Source organism: Zootoca vivipara, chromosome 3, assembly GCF_963506605.1.
Source record: "Zootoca vivipara chromosome 3, rZooViv1.1, whole genome shotgun sequence".
Taxonomy (NCBI): Eukaryota; Metazoa; Chordata; class Lepidosauria; order Squamata; family Lacertidae; genus Zootoca; species Zootoca vivipara.
Window position 1 is genome coordinate 42201071 of NC_083278.1, and position 20265 is coordinate 42221335.

A 20265-nucleotide genomic window follows, 5' to 3' on the forward strand; every position below is an offset into this window, starting at 1 on the left:
TTACTAATATGGAGCAACACTAAACACACCAAGCAGGCAGTCCTTTAGGTGTAGCATCCTTTTAAATATAAAAGAAGAAGGAAGACAGGATTTGAGTGGGAAAGTTATTCTATATATTACTTATCTTTACATATTCACTCCGTAAACATGTCTGAACATTGCAAGTGCTGTTCATTTATAACGTGCAGTGTTTGAGAAATATGGTGTGGGTGGGTGTGCACATCTCTATCTATCTATCTATCTATCTATCTATCTATCTATCTATCTATTTATCTATCTATCTATCATCTCTATCATCTTCCTACCTATTTTATTATTTCCCAAATAGCTTCTTGCAAATTCCTCTACACACAGCTCCTCAAGTCCTCAAAAACACCTAAAGGCAGCCCTGTTTAGGGAGGTTTTTAATCTGTGATATTTTAATGTATTTTGGTATTTGTTGGAAGCCGCCCAGAGTGGTGGGGGAAACCCAGCCAGATGGGCGGGGTATAAATAAATTATTAATAATAATAATAATAATAATAATAATAATAATAATAATAACTCCCTCTTTCCAGCTAATGTCCTAATGGGAAGGGAGGCAATTTCCAGAAGTCCCCCTCCTTGTACGACTCCCCCCTTCCAGAACAGATTGAGCGGGGTGCAGACACTGAGTGCAGGGGGAAGAGGGCAATCATGTTCTCCCTGTTCTTACGGTGGATGCCTTCCATCAGAGAAGGACAACAATTGGGCACTCCTTTTCGACATTCATTATTATATTCAATATTTATTATATGAAGCACGGCCAACGTTTACGGTACTTTATACATGAGGCTGTGATTCCTGCACTTCAGGCAGCTGGACTAGATGATCCTTGGAGTACCTTCCAAGTCTCCAATTCTATGGTTCCGGGGGAGGTGCAAGTCCCAAGCAGCTTACACAGTAATGTCACGGGGGGAACAATTGACAAAGGAGAGGTAACTGGAGGCTGGAGTAAAAGAGGGAAGTAATGCGCAGGGTTCAGAGGGGGTTCAGTTGTATGTGCTTAGCTTCACAAGGTGGTCATTCCATCTAGCAAGCCCCAATGCTTGCCTTGATTACCTTAGCATGGTAGTCATTTATTTACTTTTATGTACCGTAGTTTTGATTACTGTTTGAAACAGATGGTGATGATTCTACTTTAAGTTGCATATGTGCTGTGGGTTGGACCCATAGTTTTGTCTCACTGGAAGAAGCTCCTCCCCCCCCCCTGGAAACACCTCTCACACTGTTATGGTGAGTTCATTCACCATTGGGAGTAGATTTTCAGGGGCTACTGGGCCATAAGCTGCAGGGACAAGGCAGAACCAGCCAAACTTTTCACCCATCCCATCAGTGGGATTTGGCTGCTGGATCAGAAGATGGTGTTGGATGGAAGGAGCTCTTCTATTTGTAGGAGTCAAAGGCAGATGCAAGAAGTGGGATATGCTTAGGTCACAAAAGTAATTTGTTACAATTGTTTGGAGACGCAAGCTCTTCTGCTACTAAATTTAACCTGCTACTAAATTTAACCTCATACAATGTTTTGTGAACAACCACACACTAGCATTTCCCCTTTTGTTTTATGTGTTCATGTTGTTGATTTAGGATCAGGGAATAACTCTATTCATACCAGCCACGGTCCAGTAAAAAAAATCATTTTGAGGGATGTGCCTGTTGAGGTAAGGGGTAGATAGTTCCTTAAGCAAAGCCATTCTTCAGTCATGTGGCAAATGGCACCAAACCGTTTTGATCTATGAGACATCTCTTCTTTGCACAAATTATTCCTATTAATGATAATGAGAGGACTGCACACGCTTTGACAGCTGAATGGCACCTTTGGTTTTGGACTATTAGTCTATATTATTCAAACCGTCAGGAGCAGGCAGGTGTTGGGAAAGACTGTAAATCTATTTTTTATCCACAGCTAAGCTTACACCACTGTGGACCTCGGGGATTTTAAATTCACCCAAATAGTTTAGTGCCCAGTAGTATTTCACAGTTCTAATTTCTATCAATCTTCTCCCACTACTCTGAGCTATTATTTATTTGTGTTCAAATCTCCATTATTCATTTATGCTAGGTATTATTTCACAGCTGCCTTCATTCCCCACACACCCCTGGTACCTCATACAGAAAGTCTCTTATTGCTGCAGAATGAGAAGAAGCATTCTAGCATGATTTAAAGTTAATAGTAGACAAATTCTATTAATAATATTAGGTTTTCAACATTGTTCCTTGGTTTCTTTTGTAAACCTAAGAAGCTGAAACAGCAAGCCCAAAGAATTTGCAAATATTCTGTGACAATCTGGGGATTTGGAGTGGAGTGCCATCAATATGCTGATGACTCCCAACATTGTTCCCCGCCCCCGCCCCCCACATCAGATTCAGGTGAGACTGTGGAAGCACTTGAGCCTCTTCTTCAAATCAGAAATGGACTTCATGAAGGTCAATAAACTGAAACTCACTCCCTTTAAGATGCAGATTTTGTTTGTGGGAGTTCCTCTGTTCAACATATTCATAATAAACTTCCAGAATCCTACTGGTGGTCGGCATCTGTAACTCCTTTTTATATCAGTTGCACTGATTTTCAATGTGTTTCTGGGTCCAATGTAAAGTGCTTGTTTTGACCTTTAAAAACCTAGATGCCAGTTTGGGCTCACGCTATTTACCGATTTGCCTTAACCCATACTATCCTACGTACACCTTGAGATCTGCTTTGAGGGCTCTCCTGGTGTGCTTTCCCTCTAGGTCAGAAAAGTGGTGGGGCACAAAGGACAGGTCCTTCTCCATGGTGGACCCACTGCTATGGAACTTCCTCCCACTGGACCTACACCAAATCTCTGTGCAGCAGGATTTTCAGAAGCCCTGAACACTCATCTTTTTGACAAGTGATTCCAAAAATGCATATAATTCGATTCTGGAATGTTGAAACAGTCTTCTGTTTTGGACTTTGAAAGGAATGTGTTCCCAGTTCTGGGTGATTTCAATCTTCTGCTGATGCCACAGCTCACTTATTGGAGTCATCTGGGTTACATTGCAATCATATTTATGGTTCTACGGAACTGTGCACATCAATTCCAATCATGTTTTTAGAGACTTAACGCAAAGCTTTTTCACTGTCTTAAGCAGTTCATTAAGCAGCCTTGGAGAAGACCAGTCCAAACAGAGAGTGGTTCCCAGAATCTTCAATGGTACCATATGATATGAGCTATCTTCTCAGTTTTTGCAGGCAGTTTCCAGCTGGAAACTGTAGGAGACATAAACTTGGTCAAACATGTGTCATTCAGGGAAGAGACCATGGCTCAGATGCAAAACTCAATTGTTTTCTTGTAAGTCACATCTTCAATTCCTGGCACCTCCAGGTAGCATTGGCAAATCTGATACCATTGAGAGCACCTACCAACCATTGTAGTCAGTAGTGTGCAAGATGGACTAATGGTCTGATTCACAATAAGGCAGCTTGCTATGTTCTGACATGGGCTGCAATCCTTTAATTCCGAGCTATTGTGTCTGTACAAGTCACTAGGCTCCACCTTGGATATAACTTTCATTGCACTTTCAGAGCTGCAGATAAATGTGTTTAAGATTCCAAGAAGTTCATTCCTATAATTCTCTGTTTCTGGCATACTAGAATCCCTGGCCTTAGACAATTGAGAGAAACTGGAAAGATGGAAATGACATTATTTCTTTTTTAATATTAATATTTGGTCACCGTATTCGGGGCCAGGGAAGAATTTGACTCTAGGCTAATTGGTTCTGTCTGAAAGTTTTGCCTAAGTCATAGGAACTGTTACAACCTAATAGCAGATAAGACATTGGGATGGATCATTAGTCTAAGCTCTGTGGTTAAAAGATATCTCCTTAATAGAAGCCTGGAAGAGCTGCTTCTTGTCCAGACATGCAGCTCAGGGGCAGATGGGCCATAGCACCCCAAAATGGTGGTCTTGGGCATTGCCCTGATTTGATGCACATCATAGGGTGGTCCTTAACCTTGGTCAACCCTGCCAATCATAAAATAGCAATCAGGATGGTTGATTTTAGGATACACACCCAATCAATAAAGTTGTGGCCTTTAAAAATCCCAATATTGTTGCCCTGTATTTTATTGCAACGAATGTTGTGTTCTGCCCCCACTCTGCCCATGGCTCCGCAGAGGATAATAAAATTATTCCAGAAATTTTGGTAAATACAAGCAAAACATGGGATGTATTTGGGAGTAGATTGGATAGTTGTTTGGACTAACCAATGCAAGTGGTTGGGCTGCCATGCCCAAAGTCCCCAGATCAATATTATACATTGTGTACTCTGCTGTCAGCTGACACTTTGCACCACTTTCTACAAATCCAATAAGGTCAAGGCAAGTTTCTGGGGGAATTGCACAACTTTATGAATAATGCCTGAATCACAAAAATGCTGCAGTAGGATATATATACACGCACACACACACATCACTGCAGTACACGATTAGCAACAGTCTTAAGTCGAGCAATAGGTAAAGAAAGAGCTTACAAGGCACATTTACTACCCTTCAGGAAGCATAGCACAGTACGGTGGTAGTGGAGGGAGTCAAATGTATAATTCCTTTTTTCTCTCCAGCTCAGTAGACTTCTGAATCAAAGGATGAGGCTTCTTTGAATTAGAGAGGAAAGGTAAAATGCGTGGAAATCCATCGTCTAAAAACTTCTTATGAAGCCAATTAGATCACCTGTAATATTTTAATCTTGGCAGCACGCAAAGTTAGGAGAAGTAGCTCTCCCCCATTCTTCCCCTAAAGCAATATTTTTATCAGCCCATCTGTCACTGCATTTGGTGTCACTGGTGCATTGCCATTTTGTCACCAAAGCAGAACATGCTGCATTACAAGGCAGATGCTACGTTTTGATAAAATATATTGGCACTTTATCCCAGTATAATAACAATGGAAAGTTTGTAGCTTGCATTCACTGTTGTAAAATGGATTCCATTATGAGGAGGGGAGGGTAGCATGCTTGCAAATATATTTCCTTCAAGATGTTTAATAGGAAAAAACACATTATTCCCCCCCCCATATACATTGACAGAAAGAGGATGCAATCACCTGGAGGGTATGCAATCATTAATATGGACAAAAAAGGAAGGAAATGTGATGAATAACTGTGCACTTTCCACACCCCACAGATAAATTCTATCAGACAGAAAATAAATGCCACATTTGCTTTTAAAGTAGTGAATTCAGGTTTGCAAATTTAAGTGTTCATTCCGTGCATCTCCCTTACTGCCACAGGAGGACAGACATATTAAAGGACATTTCCACCAAACAGGATCCAATAAGATAAATGCAATTGCATGTCACCTGCTGTTCCCAAATTTTACAGGGATACACAATAAGCAATAAAAGTCCAACACAGGGAGGATAAAAAGGATGGTTGGCTATTAGACAGAACAAAGAAGGAGGGCTTGTAGTAAGTACAGATTTAATGAGAAGGAACAGGACCATTGTTCAGAACCATTATTTGGCCTAATACAGCTTCTTTGACACTATTTCTCCCCATCCCCTTATTTGCCGCAGCTGCCTCATGGGTGAACTCATCCGATCAGCAGCCACAGTGAACTGCATGGCATCACAATGATGTTGCCGTGCTTGTTCAGGACACTCATCTGAATCTATCTTCAGAGTTGGTGGTGTAAGTCTAAGGAACAATGGATGATTGAGGGAAGTTAGACCAGGTGCTAGGGGAAACTACTCTTTCCACAACCCTGGCTCTGTTCCTGCCAAAATTCAGCCTGCTGCAAGTCTGGCAGGGCTCTAGCATGGTTTCTAAATTAACAAGTGCACAGTGTAGGTAGCATTAAGAACACTAGCCTCTATAGTTGAACATCTTCATAAGATTCCTGGGAGGGCAACAGAGAGCCACAGAACTAACACTGACCCTCCAAAATGAGTTAACAGCTATGTCAGCCAAAAATGGCAGAAGTATGAAGAGACAATTATCCAAGAAATAGGACACACGTGTCTCTTGTTATTTGTGAGTATTATCTAGACCTGTATGTTGAAGACACTCAGTGATAAATTCAGTAACATTCACCTCATTGTGACCCAAACTGAGACTTCAGATGGGCATAGCTGCCAAGTTTTCCCTTTTCTCGCGAGGAAGCCTATTCAGCATAAGGGAAAATCCCTTAAAAAAAGGGATAACTTGGCAGCTATGGATGGGATCCTGTTGAAATTAAATCCTCCCCAAAAGATACTGCACATCAAGAAGGGTGTGTTTGTGAGGGTAGTATGGTGTGTCCATTGCACTAAGCAAGGCAAGCAGTCTTATCACTCAAAAGTGACATGGTGGAGAGAATCCATAAGGAGGTAATAGGCCACTACTAATAAGTGAAAATAAATTCTACGTCTTCTGTTGTTTTGTGGCAAAAATGATTTATGAAACTAATACACCTTTCATTTTTAATGTCTGAGTTTCTCAGCATCTCACCTCCCCAACTCTCTATTACCTGGATATATTATGATGACAACCTTCTCCAGAAACTCATTTATCTTATGCTATTTCTACCATATTATTGCAATTTTAAAAATTTCCTTAAGGTTAGGAGCAACATCCTGGGTATTTGCCTTCACAATAGCCAACAGGAATGCACCTCTACCTACAGGATCTGATCTGTCCAGCTCTTGAAGGCGTTGTTGTATACGGATCCCAAAGTATAGACAGTACACGAACCTGCAAATTGCAGTGTCGACCTGAAAATTCATGTGAGGTTTCAAACACTGTCACCAAATCAAAGTACGTCATCTAGCCACAGCAGCCGCATTTTCAGGACAGAAATGTCAAAAGAAGCTACACACCAAGTAAATGTAACTGATAGATGGCACCTACCATTGACACCCTAAACCAGGCATCCCCAAACTGCGCCCCTCCAGATGTTTTGGCCTACAACTCCCATGATCCCTAGCTAACAGGACCAGTGTTCGGGGAAGATGGGAATTGTAGTCTAAAACATCTGGAGGGCTGAAGTTTGGGGACGCCTGCCCTAAACCATATTGGATTCCAGGACTTTTAAACGGTGCGACTGGGTTAAACCAATTGGGTAGGGTGAACTGAATGAGTATCATCAGCAGAATCTCTGTGCAAGAATTTGCACAATGGGACTTTCCCCTCCTCCCCCCCCCACTCACTGAAATTGTATTGCGGGTGGAAGAACCCACAGAACAGTGTGCAGAGGGTAGGGAACCTTTCTATCTGCGAAGCTGAAATCCTTGCACTGGTGGAATGTTCACATGAACTTCTCCCATTGTACATGGGCAAACAGGCCTATACAAGATTAAAGACAATGCAGTGATAAGTTAACCATTGTATTGTAATATCTTTACTTTCAGCATCTCAACAGCGTTATAAACCAGCACATTTGTTGTTATTGCAATTATTTTGGCTCGTTGCTGTTTTCTCATCAGATGGGGAATATGCTTTGCTTTCTCTTGACTTTATCCAAAAAGTTTGATTAATTTTCCTGCTGCTCTCAGTAGGTTTCTGTTTCATTGGTAGAACACTATGGGCTCTCTTCTCCACTTCATTTATCACCTATGCAAACTCTAGGATATTAATCAAATACTGGACAACATGGAGAGAAACTATTTTTTCTCTTTCCCCCCTATGAAATCTTCAAAATACAAGGAAAATCATACCCTGTAGGGATAATTGATATTATAAATAGGCTTTATTTCTTGCCATAGTGTTCCAGATGGTTACACTTTTCTCTCTTTGAATACTTTCTTATTGACACAAATTCAAGAAACTTGGGGAAGAAGATGAAGAAAGAGGATGCTACCCATATGGAGATCTGGATATTTCCTGTTTAGAATGTGTGTGGTCTAAACAGACAACCACAAATGGTGGCCTCTTAGGGTTGTCATATGTCCTCTTTTTCCTGGACATGTCCTCTTTTTCATGGGTATGTAAAACAAGAGTCGTCATAGCAACCCGTAGAAGTCGGCAAATTTTTGCTCTTCAAAATCTGGCAACCCTATGGGGAAGACACATTGACCTCACATTTCAGGAGGATAGGTCCCTGAATCCCTCCCAATTTGCCATATTATTCAGCCCCCAGAGAGAGGCCACATACACATCTAACATCTAGTAAATATTGTAAATTGGTACACCTATAGTTCATTGCATTTGCCACACAGAAACAGACAAACAGCTTAGGTACAGTTCCACATAAAAAGTAATTTGTGTGCAGCAGATCCTTACAAAGGCCTGATGATCTGCTAAATAATGGCAGTGCAACATGTTAGTATGGAATACCTGTAATCTGTTGATAGATAGCAACTAGTTTTTTGTTTTTTGTTTATGTAGGTGACCCATTGCAAAAGATGCTTGGCACATGAAATAGCATCCACATAGACAATCATATCAAAGCACAGTTCCCAGGAATAGAGTCAGCGTCATCAAAGCCAGCATGTGATCCAATGTATCAACAGTGGAATAATACAGGTTTAATGGATAAAATAAGAAAATGCTGATTGCGTAGATTAGAAACTACCTTGGAGATATTGTGTACATCAGCCTTTACTGCATTTTGCATTGTAGTATAGCAACAACTGGCATTCACACGGTAGCTTATTCCATTTCCACAATATTTCTGCATTATATTTGAGCTTCTATGTGATGTCGCTTCTGGAAATACAGCGAAACATAGCATAAGTTCAGCATTCATTTCTGTGTTATTTGCTTTCAGAAAATATCTGTTTACAAATATCATGGAAATGAGTGCTATGTCCACTATGAAGTGGCTTTTACATAACATGAAAGCTCAAATATAACAATGCAGAAATGAACAGTTAGGGAAATGTAAGGAAAATGGGGGGGGGAGCTGTCGTGTGAATGCAGCCTAGCAGAATCTGCAACAAAATGTTGCACTACATCCCCACCCCTTAGCAGGAGTACTCATATTCAGGGTTCCTTCCAAGCAGCCATATCATATCCCTCTCCAGGATTCTCAATTACAGTACTGCCCCCCCAAATCCCCCTCCCCCACTGACATTTAACATTCCACAGCTACTAAGCATGTGCTGTTGTGGTAGGGCAGGCATCCCCAAACTGCGGCCCTCCAGATGTTTTGGCCTACAACTCCCATGATCCCTAGCTAACAGGACCAGTGGTCAGGGAAGATGGGAATTGTAGTCCAAAACATCTGGAGGGCCGAAGTTTGGGGACACCTGTGGTAGGGATTGCCCCTTTAAGGTTGTGGTTTGGCGAAATCCTACTTCTGCAAACCTCGTTCTCCCCCCAAGTCTGCTGATAGCTCTTTCTTGTTTTTCAGCCACCCCATTTGGTTATGTAGTCATTAGTATTCACTGCCTGAGTTCGCAAATAGAGAAAGGGTTGAAACTTAAGAATGCCACTTGCTTCTGGAAGGGCATATTAAGTTGCGAAAGAGGATGATTTTTCTGCTGCTGTACTTTTGTATGATTTGCAGATGGATGGACTACAGATGTGAGTCAACTCCTCCCCTCCCTCTACCATACTGAGGCAGCTCATTAAATTTCATTATTAGTCTTCAGCTGCTGTGGATTTGAAACTTCAAACAATATGGTGTTTTGCAAATGCTCTCCCTGAAAATAAGGAAACAATCTATTTTATTCTTCACCTCAAGTAACATCATACCTGTTTGAACTCACACCTTTTGCTCTTCTGCAGAGTATTTCGCTGTTTACAGGGCATAGCTGCCAAGTTATCCCTTTTTTAAAGGGATTTCCCCTTATGCTGAATAGGCTTCCTCGCGAGAAAAGGGAAAACTTGGCAGCTATGTTACAGGGTTCAGTTTGCATTATATTCTTGCCTCCATTGAAGATGCCAGATCCTCTTCTTCAACTTCTTCTTCTTCGGCTATTCAAAACAAGAAAATAAATAAAAATAAAGTTATTTATAATTCATGGTATAATACAGTCTATTTTCGGCAATTCTATTGATAGTGCGATACCTCAGGCTGTGCAGGATTGTAATTCAGCAGAATAAGAAAGCATCTTGATGAACAGAGGTCATGCCTGCAAAAGCCAGTGCATGGTTTACAATCTATCGCATCGGTATTGAATGGATTGCTAGACTATTTTTTTATAAGATATTATTACTGGTATTTTAAGAGCGTTGAAATGCTTTGAGATGCCATTTTTGTTTGCATTTGCTGGTGGTGGTAAAACCACCACCACCACCTTTTATGGACATTGGATTAGATATATACCGCTGTTCAACTGCTGTTATGATGAATTGTCTATTGTGATTGTCGATGTTGCTATGTATTGCTGTTCCCATTGCCAGCATAAGCCGCTGTTCACAAACTTTTCAATGGAACAATGGCATACAAATAGAAACTGATGATCATGGTGATTATGGTGATAATAGTAATAATATGGGTAAGTTACCTAAGGGGTCTTCATAATGCCTCACATTACATTTTGTATTTTAGATCAAACACTTGTGTAACTGGTATTCTCCAACCCAAGTCTTCACTCATATCGGGTTTCCCATGCACAACTGATCCACAGCCCTCACCTGAAAGCTGATCACACCTGCAGGAGAACCATGTGGCACATCACTTCCAGGATTGTACCACATGGTATGGCATCATTTCCAAGTGGCAAACGATTCTGTAGAGGGATGTGTGTCCCAGCTGCATCAAATGCATTTTATTCATTCATTTATTAAATTTACTGCTCACATTTTCCTGCCAAAGGCAATTCAAAGTGACTTACAGACAAACAAGCAAACAAAAAGTCACATAGATACATAAAGTGCCCCCTGCAAAAAAGCCTATTAAAACAATATATTAAAAACATCCCATCAACCTACTGTCACTGAAAGTGGGTGTGAACATTTAATTCCAACTGTATGCTTATGGCTACATTTCATCTATTTTCCCTATTCCTAAGATATTGATTGATTGATTGATTGATTTGATTGAACTTATATCTCACCTTTTTTTCCAGGGAGCTCAAAGAAGTACACATGGGATAAGAGACTGTGTCTTGCCTAAAGCCATCAAGTGATCTGATAAGAAAAGAAATGGGGATAATGAGATTAACAGATCAAATATCTTCCATTTCATGCCTTTTTTTAGGAACTGACCTATCAAAATTTTGAAGTTTTATTCTCCCTCTCCTTATATAAATAGGGCGGTTTGCTGCTTTTGGTAGTCAACTCAGAACGTGGTTGGGGTCTGCTGTTAAGCATCAAACATATGCAAAACCTGAAGTGCCCCCCATAGCAATAAGTTACACACCCCATTTCTTTACATTTCAAATTTCCTGTGTATTGTGATATGATGTGTGAGGTATTACTGCATGATTCTTGATTGTATTACCATGCAACATATATTTCAGTGCATCCGTTTGAAAAATATGCATGGGGATAAGAAGATAAAATGACACAAAATACATTTCACAGTGGTATTTTGATTAAACAACCCAGCCAGGTAATTAAATGCCCCTTAAAAAAAAGAATGGGAATATTAAGTGTGACCCTATTCATGTGTTGATCCCAGCCAAACAATATCTCAGATGGAGAAATGAGTATTTTGGCGTTATCTCTTTCATGGGCTTGGATCTTGCTTTTCTTTCTATGGACAGAGCAATGTTCATGCTCTCTCCCTTTCCTCTACAGGTCCTACATACAAACCCAAACAAAACTCTGAGATAGTGGAATCTTTGGGAATGGCATAAGATATTGCAGGGAGCTGCAGATGGAGCAGGGAGAGAATCGGTGCAAATTGCTGTCCTTTTATGAATGGAATGGCAGAGCTAAGCCAACATGTCTTTCTGATATGGATAGCTTGTTGACCATGCTTCCCATGGGGAATTTGCAAGGATTGGTCCAAAACTACGGTATGCAGCCTCAATTGCCAGGTAGCACAGGTTGCAGCCAAAATTGCCAGGTAGCACAGGTGATATGTGAATCTCAACTCTATTTTAATAGTCTTTGACCTTCACACTTTGCACAGTCACAACGGTTGCATCACTCCAGAATAAAAGGGAGGAGACTCACATGACTGAATATTCCGCCATACAAAACCTCCCTACACACATAAAAAAACCATACGTTGCGTCTCCGCACTTACTCCCCTCACCCCTAATGTGTCAATTTTATATGTACTGGAAGACCATTCAAGTTAGGTGTCCAGGGACAGACCTTGTCACTGCGACAGGTAGCCAAGAATCTGGAACACAGCTACAGCTACATGTATATGTTTGGAAAAGCGCTTAGGCATTTGGAAGAAGATTCCATGATCTTTCTATATTTTTCTAGATTCAGGTCTTAAACTCATAGCTACCATTGTAATATAAAATAAGTACATCTCATTGCCATTTACTGTTAATTTACCTGCAGTATAGAAAGTTAGCCCTTGTGCAATGATTATACGGACACTCCCAGGCTCACAGTTCCATACCGTATAGATGATTCCCAAACCTCCTTACAACAGGGTAAATGTCAGTCAAGTTAATGGGACTAATCATGATCACTTTTAATTGTGTTCCATTTCACATGAATTTAAAATGAGCCGCTCCCCCGTCACTTCCTTCAACAGTACATGGCCTTTGAAAACATAGCTCAAAATTGAATTATGATCATTGTTGTAATGGTTGTAATAATTGCATAAAATAGGATACAGTGGTACCTTGGGTTACAAATGCTTCAGGTTACAAACGCTTCAGGTTGCAAACTCCGCTAACCCAGAAATATTACCTCGGGTTAAGAACTTTGCTTCAGGATGAGAACAGAAATCGCGTGGTGGTGGTGCGGCAGCAGCGGGAGGCACCATTAGCTAAAGTGGTGCTTCAGGTTAAGAACAGTTTCAGGTTAAGAACGGACCTCCGGAATGAATTAAGTTCTTAACCAGAGGTACCACTGTGCTTTAAATTAGACAGATACTGAATTAATCTTTCCAAGAAGTTATGAGAGCAGATCAATCTAAGGTGTTCAGCTGATCCTCATGATATATCCAAAACACTTACTTGTGGATGGGGGTGAAAGCCCTGCAGTCTTCATCTGTAAAAACTTCATTGCTCACTTTTGGGATATACTGCCCTTCATGTATCAGTTCGCATCTCTCACCTGTAAATATTCTGTATTAATTGTACTGGATTTATTGCAAGTCACTTGTGACAGGAACATTCCATGTCACCCATCAGCAGTATTTTTTAGGGCCTATTAAAGTCAAGTGGGCACAATGCATGCTAAAATAATATACTGTGAAATGCTTCACATTAGATTAACCAAGTAAGGATAAAGAATAATTCTAAAAGAAAAGAAAACTGTTTCCATTTATTAATTACAAATTGCAATAATATTGCATTTGCTATATTTGAAATTACACCAAATTGCTCATTATCAAATGAATCTGGTCTTCGGTGTGTAGTAAATGAATGTGGTTTGTCTTAAATGAATGTTTTCAGGAAAATATATTTATGAATATTAAGTGCATAAAGGAAACAAATGGTTCCTCATCTGCAGAATGAACCCGCTTTGTAATGTCCTTGAGAAATGTGTGTGCTCTCACAGATACATAAATCAGCCTTACATACACATTTTAAACCTACCTACCGTATTGGCCTCTGTTTTCACTGATTACATTTCAGCTTTCTTTAGTCCTTTTATTACTGTTGTAGTTCCGTCACACATTGCTTCCATGAACAGAATGCAAGTATTGAAAGTTTCCATACAAAGGCTTCCGGCTACGTCAGGAGTCAATGGCAGTAGTTCCTCGCTGCCTTCTAGGGTTGCCAGACTCAAGAGAGGACAGGACTTCTGTGCCTTTAATTGCCCTGCTCTCTTTTGAGTCTGGAAACTTTAAAGGGAAACCAGCAGACCCTTTGTTTAATTTCCAAGCAAAGGGTCTGCTGGTTTCTCTTTAAGGTTTCCAGACTCAAAAGAGAGCAGGGCAATTAAAGGCACAAAAGTCCTGTCCTCTCTTGAGTCTGGCAACCCTACTGCCTTCCCTCAGCTTGCATCAGTGTCTCCTCCATGGAAGAAAATGCCTTCAATGAATGGAAGCAGCAGGTTTAAATTGCTGTCCAGCAACTCTGCAACCAGATTGATCAAATCTGATTCTTCTTTTGCAATGAACAACTGCTTTTTTAAAAAGAATGGTGTTTTTTTTAAAAAAAAAAAATTACCGGTAAATAAATAAATTTAAACATGTTTTTGTCGGTTTTTTAGTATTTACAATCAGCATCATCTGCAAGGCCTAGCCCAAAAATCATTTCTTTTATTTGAGAGAAAGGGGAAGTTAATTAGTTCAGATTATACTAAACTCTTTAAGTGAAAGGTTTTTTTTCATGGTAGAGACTTCATAGAACCTTCTAGGTTGCACATTAATTATCTTTGCCTTGGCTTCATGCTGCTTTAATTATATTCATTATTTCTGTCACTCTTCAAAATATCATATATGGAACCTGTGGTCACTTGATGCATAACTATTACTCTTCTCCTGCTGAGTTGCTGGCTTAAGTCCAGGCTGTAGCACAAACGACTAACGCTGAGAAGTTAAATATGGTCCCTAGTTAATTTATATCAAAAAATAGTCACTTAAGTTTTTCATTAGTTGGCACAGGTACTTTTTATGTGTGTGTTCAAGATGTCAGTGATAAAGCCTTTGTGACTATCACCTCAGAGTGGATGAAAAACAGGCTGTAGGCTTGCTTGTGTTATTAAAAGGGACTCACAGTCACTGGCAGACCAAGGCATTAAATAATTCTACACTGCAACCATGGGTGGCTCTACATGTCTTCTTATGTAAATGTGTCCATGTATGTACTGTACAACACAGTCTTCTTTACAAAAGGACATCACTGAGAAATGGTGCCACCATTGAGAGAGGGATCCCTCACTCATTCTAAATGATAGTGCCATCTGGTGACTAAATTGCAGAGTGAGCTCATTTTACCACAAGAGGACAAAAGGCCCCCACTGAATTCAGATAACCCATTCCTCAGACCAATTAAAAGAGTGATGGTGGGCAGGGGGAATAATGTCCTCATGTTAATGCTGTTTGAATCTTTTCCTGCATATTTGAAGGTGAAACCACACCGAACATTGTATCCAATGGATCTATGAAAGTCTGTTCCTTCCTTGTCTAACTCCCTGGACCCTCAGAAAAGTCTATCCATAGAGTCAGCGTAACCTACTGAATGATGTGACCTATGTCTTATGGCAGTGGTGGCCAAACTTGGCCCTCCAGCTGTTTTGGGACTACAATTCCCATCATCCCTGACCACTGGTCTTGTTAGCTGGTCCTGTTAGCTAGGGGTGGTGGGAGTTGTAGTCCAAAATCAGCTGGAGGGCCAAGTTTGGCCACCACTTATGGGATTGCTTCTCACTCAAATAACCAATGGCTCCAACATTTCCCTGATGAAATCAGGACGTGAGAGTGCAACACCTAAAGAAAGATTCTTTTGGTGTCACGTATGTCAGCTGGGTCACGCAAGAGTGTGGCAACACTGCAAGTGTCGTCTCATAGCTATGGACATTCCAGGATCAAATCAGAAGCTGGGGTGGCTTTTGTAATTCCGGGAATGTCCCGTTACAGTGGTACCTCGCTAGACGAATGCCCTGCTAGACAAATTTTTCGTAGATGAATGGGTTTTGCGATCGGAGGTTGCCTCGCAAGATGAATTCGTTTTGTGAAAAATTCATCTAGTGAATCGTGGTTTCCCATAGGAATGCACTGAAATTCAATTAATGCATTCCTATGGGCAAAAAATTAAAATAAAATAATTTCAATGCATTCCTATGGGATTCGCAAGATGAATTTTTCACAAAATGAATTGACTCACAGAATGAATTAAATTCATCTTGCGAGGCACCACTGTATTATGGAGACTGTTTGAGGGTATAACAAAGCCACATAGTTTGCTTAAAAATGCAAAACGAAATGCAAAATCATTACAGTATAGTGCAATAGAAATCAGATCATTTATATTATTGTAGAAGAATTTTTCCTAAATGCCGACCCTGACTTCTTATTTTTTTTTTATGTTTGAGTATCTCCACTCAAAATCAGAGTGCACAATTTTAATTTTTTATATTGAATATGAACGTCATCCTCAAAATCTGGCTTTTGAAGGTTCCAGCTCAAAGTCCTTACATTATTGGCATTTCCATGTGCTCTGGATTCTGTCACGATGTTCTGTTGTGCCAGAAGTGGTTTAGTCATGCTGGCCATATGACCCAGAAAGCTGGACAAATGCTGGCTTCCTCGGCCTGAAGCAAAATGAGCGTCACACCCCATAGTTGCCTTTGACTGGACTAAACCATCCAGGAGTCCTTTACCTTTACCTGTTACATATCGTTTACCAAATTCTATCAATTTCCACATACCGTATATGGTTGCCTTTGACATCATGGTTAGTTATCACCACATTTCACATCATTTCTCAAATGTCAAGCTTTGAAACAACATATTACTGGATGCCCAACAGAGTGGGTGGGTGGGGAGCATTTTGCAAATATTTATACTTAGAGAATGTCTTATGAATTTCAGGAGCAATATATGCAGAATTTTGAGGAGGATTTGGGAAGGTATTCTTGTTGTAATTACATACATTTGAACTTGGTTGTGATTTGCACTCAATTGTGATTTCACTGTAAAGTTCCCACAGTGCTTAACTGTTCTTTTATATTGTAGCTTTGGCGTAATAGATGCTACATCCTGTCCCAAGTGTTCATGTTATGGTGCGAGAGGAGTTAGCATGCAGCCATTTGCATATAAAGTGCTTTGCAATTTAGATCTAATTCATCCTCACAACTTCTGTCAGAAAAGTAATTATGGGTTTCATTTTACAGACTGGGAATTAAAGGTGAACAGTGACTTGTCAAAGCCACCTAATAAGAAAATGTGATCTGAGAAACACATATTCTGCTTCGGACTTTAAAAACATATTGGAGATTGTGTGGGGCAATGAAGAGATGCTCTTCAGCCTGAAAGACACTTGTGTCACTGGTGGTAAGGGACAAATAAAGGGGGGGGGGTTGTACTTTAGAAGATTAACAAGAAGGTCATTGATGTACAAGTAAGTATATTTGGGAGTAGAATTCAACATGAGGAATATATATGCAGTAAAAGTCAATTCTGTACTATTGATGACTGAGTATACTAAGAGAGGGGTAGATGGGGCTCATCAACCTGGGAAGTAGCCCATCTAGGAGAAGGAAAGCTCTAAACCTTTGCTGCCTTGTGGGATATCTTCGGGAGAATAAAAGGCTAAGGAGTAAACCCTACACAAGTCCGGAGTGCAGCCCCTAAGTCACGGGGTCAGCAAACGTTTTCAGCAGGGGGCCAGTCCACTGTCCCTCAAACCTTGTGGGTGGCTGGACTATATTTTGAAAAAAACAAAAAATGAATTCCTATGCCCCCAAATAACCCAGAGGTGCATTTTAAATAAAAGCACACATTCTACTCATGTAAAAACATGCTGATTCCCGGACTGTCCGCAGGCCGGATTTAGAAGGTGATTGGGCCAGATCCGGCCCCCAGGCCTTAGTTTGCCTACCCATGCCCTAAGATGTAGGGTTGCATATTCCAAAAAGAAAAATCCAGGACACCTTGAAAATTGCTGAGCCTTTTAAAGACAAACCCTAAAGTTAACAAAAACGCCCCCCAAAATGGAATTTTTAATTGACTATAAGATGGTTGGATGGCACCTTACACGCGTCCTTCCGGAAGCTTTGGAAGCCAAGCTAGTGCCAGACATATTGCTCTGATTTCCTTTGGACCATATCAGTGAGGCTGAGAGGGGGGACTTCTTGCCTGGGCACCCCAAGACACATTGCCCAGGCTTGCGCCCCACAGAGGTCACTTGGTGCTGCTAACACAGAAATTTGACCTCACCCCCCCCCCAGAGACACAAATCCATTGTCTCTTGAGACAGATGGATACCAACAATACTAAGAGAAAAATACATGGTTGGCTTGGTTGTTCATTTTATCACATTTTACTAAAAGAGGTGAACATTTTTCGTGCCTTTTTGAGAAATTGGGAGACTTTTAGCGAAATGTTCAAGGGTGGAATTCTGGGCACTTACCATAATCCTTAAAATTACAAGATGGCTGAGGAGTGGCAGGTGTTTTTTCCTCCTTTGCTGACTCTGGCTTGAACTTATTGTTCATTGCTGCTAACTCATAAAAGATTTTATAAAATGGACTTGAATTTTAAGATGCCGGAATTCATCTTGCGGAGGGTTATCTCAAAAGGCGGGATATAAATTTATTAAATTAAAATAAAGTTGTTGGGTTTTAAATCAGCTTTCACCCTGCTCTGCAATACACTGCATCTTTCTCCAACCATCCTACATGCCCCTCAGATGATGTTACACAATAGCTTCCTCCAGTGGAAGAAAGCCAGTGCACTTGAATGTGTTGCAAGGCTGTTTCTGCTTGAAGAAAACATAAAAGCAACCCAAATGAAAATCAGTGGATTTACTTCTGAGTAGTCATCCACAGAGTTATGCTGCAATTAAGTTAGAAAGCAAAAGAGGCACTCTGTGAATAAATCAGTTTTCCTATTTTATTTTATTTTAAAGGAAATATGTTCAATGGTATTTTAAAGACAAAATACCAAAAGGAAAGTCTTTCTAACTTTATTGTCTTCTAAAACATTCTCATCCAGGAAGACATTTTATTCACAATTTTAATGTAATTGGTTTGTGTTCTTATAGAGCTGTAAGCCTCTTTATAGTCTCCTCAAAGCTGACACTCATTGTAAAATTTGTGGGTAGTAATTGCAATGTACAGTTCTCTTATTTCTACTCATTTTTATTTCAACTGTATTAATTAAGTAGGCTTTCAAAGGAACGTTAGCCTAAATTCCCCACCTGTTTATATGCTGTAAAAATCTTTATTGATACCAGTAGTGCATAAGTGCAGCATTTCAGACATCAGCCAAGATCCTGGAAACTTGTTCTGTTACACCAAGGAGACAGGAGAGCTGTTATAATCAAACAAGAGCCCTGGCTTCTCGTCGGGCAAATAATTTTTGAAGGGACCCAGAGAGAAAGTTCCATGCAGCCTGATAAATGGCCTTTGGAGGTGGGGGTGGGGAGATATAGTTCAAGAAAAATGTTAAACATTCAATTGTGCTAATGCCAGCAACTAAAGGTAAAGGTAAAGGGACCCCTGACCATTAGGTCCAGTCTTGACCGACTCTGGGGTTGCGCACTCATCTCGCATTATTGGCCAAGGGAGCCGGCGTACAGCTTCCAGGTCATGTGGCCAGCATGACAAAGCCGCTTCTGGCAAACCAGAGCAGCACACGGAAACGCCGTTTACCTTCCCGCTGTAGCGGTTCCTATTTATCTACTTGCATTTTGACATGCTTTCGAACTGCTAGGTTGGCAGGAGCTGGGACCAAGCAACGGGAGCTCACCCCGTCACAGGGATTCGAACCGCCGACCTTCTGATCAGCAAGCCCTAGGCTCAGTGGTTTAACCACAGCGCCACCTGGGTCCCTTAATGCCAGCAACTACATGAGCCCAAATAGTGTGTTGGATCCTGGACACAATTATTAACTCTATTATTCTGGGACTTTTATTTGACTGCAATTGCGCATACAATTCAGCATAATAAATACCTGTCCTGACATTATCTGGAAAAGTATTTGATTTATTTCTAAGATTTATTAACCCACCCCTCACCTTTAGGTTCCAGGGCAGGTTACAATAATCAAACATACCATTCTAAAAAGAAATACAATTATTACGACTGTAAAACATATAAAACCATTCAGAATGGAACAGACCAAAGGAGGGTTTTGCCTGTGGAAAGTACTGTTGCAAGAAAGTGATCTGTAGCTGAGCTATGCAGTACACTTTGTCCTTTCCAAAATGCCCCCCTAATGAAAACTGTTCCATCGTCCTCATAACTGTTGGTGTCCTTCCACCTGTCTTTTCTGTATTCAAATCACCTAATTAAAGATAGAGTGTTCTAGGTATGAGTATGTTTTATAAGGTGCATTACCATGTTCAGTACTATTTTATAGGTTTCAGATTTTCTTCGTACTATATAACTTTATGAGAATTCAGTATGATCATGGATATTTTTAGTTGGCCAGATTCTAGGGCTATTTAAACATGCAACAATTCCAGTGATCACAGCATTCTCCATTGATTCCACGGTTGGTGTGACTCCACACATGGTACGCCACATTTTGATATGTGGGAATGGTCCAAAGCCCCACAGAGACTTCCAAAACACCACCAGGCCTTTGCTAGAGTTGTACGCCCCACACAGTGCATAG